Genomic DNA, 1382 nt, shown 5'->3' on the forward strand with positions numbered 1-1382 from the left:
CCCCCCCCCCCCCCCCCCCCCCCCCCGGCCTTTTCTTTTCTGATATTCTCTCCTCCCTCCAGGGCCCTATGTTAAGACATCTTTTGCTCTTAGATGGTACCCTATCAAAGAATTGCCTTGCTATCCACAGAACATCACTATTTTATTTTCCTTTTCCATAGATACTAATAAAAAATAAAGCACATCTAAGAAAAAAAAAAAAAAAAAAAAAGCTAAATGTTTGTCAAGTATTGTCAAGTGCCCGGACTTGACGTAAGTATTCATCATTCATGCCATTCAAATGGTAAATTAACTTTTTCAGGCCACTAGAGTATGAACAAGTGTAATTTAATACAGAGATAAATTAATAGCCTTCCCTAAGGGCTTTATTTAATGCCAGAAATAAAATAAGTACTCTGGAGAATATGACTTGCAAATTTCCTGGCACTGGAAGTCCGATCTCTTCAAGGTCAAGCCACTTTCCTTTTCCTTCCTTCCTTCCTTCCTTCCTTCCTTCCTTCCTTCCTTCCTTCCTTCCTTTCTGCCTACCCCTGATTCCTTTTTTCCTTTCTTCTTCCTCCTCCTCTTCCCCATCTTTCTCTCTCTCTCTCTCTCTCTCTCTCTCTCAATTCGTTCTCTCATGGAGGAAGGTAAATCTGTGATACAACTACAAACTTTGGGAGAGTTTGACCTTCCTATGGCCTCATTCGGGGAACTGGGGTGTGTCTCAATGCTTTAGATTTTAAGCTGAGCTGTTACTAAGAAAAGAGTGGGTCAAAACTGCACCAAAGTCACAAGGTAGGACTGGTATCCCCACTCTCCCTGGCCAAGGAAATGCTTGATGGTGTCTTGCCTGTGCCAGGTTTAGGCAGGTAAAACCAGCCCTCCCAAATCTGATATGAGGCTTGAGTGGATTCCTTTGGAAGGCCTTCACACGGGCATCTTGTCCCACGCAGAGCAGCCTCCAGCTGTAACACTCCTCCCTGCCTCTGGACGGGACAATATAAGCTTGTGGTTATCTGTGGGACACAACACATAAACAGACACACATGTGGTGGTAGAAAGGAAAATTTTGGAATGTATTGATTCTAGGTCCACCCGTATTCTCCAAAAGGTCGCCTTAAGGCAGTATAGGAAGACTTCCTAGTGGTCATTAACATTAACATTAACATTATTTAATTCCATAAGAGTGAGTGAATGAACAGAAATATGAAGGGTGAAAAACTCTTTAAAACATAATATTTTGGAATAATGATAAACATTTTGCATTGTAGATTATTAAAAATTATTAGTATAATATATGTAGAGAGCTTTCAAATACTCCACTGGAAATCACTGAACTAGTCTCTAAGGAAAACTAGTGAAAAATCACCATCCAAAACCTGTATCCAGGTGATTTCATT

Source organism: Phoca vitulina, unplaced genomic scaffold (assembly GCF_004348235.1).
Source record: "Phoca vitulina isolate PV1807 unplaced genomic scaffold, GSC_HSeal_1.0 scaffold3, whole genome shotgun sequence".
NCBI lineage: Eukaryota > Metazoa > Chordata > Mammalia > Carnivora > Phocidae > Phoca > Phoca vitulina.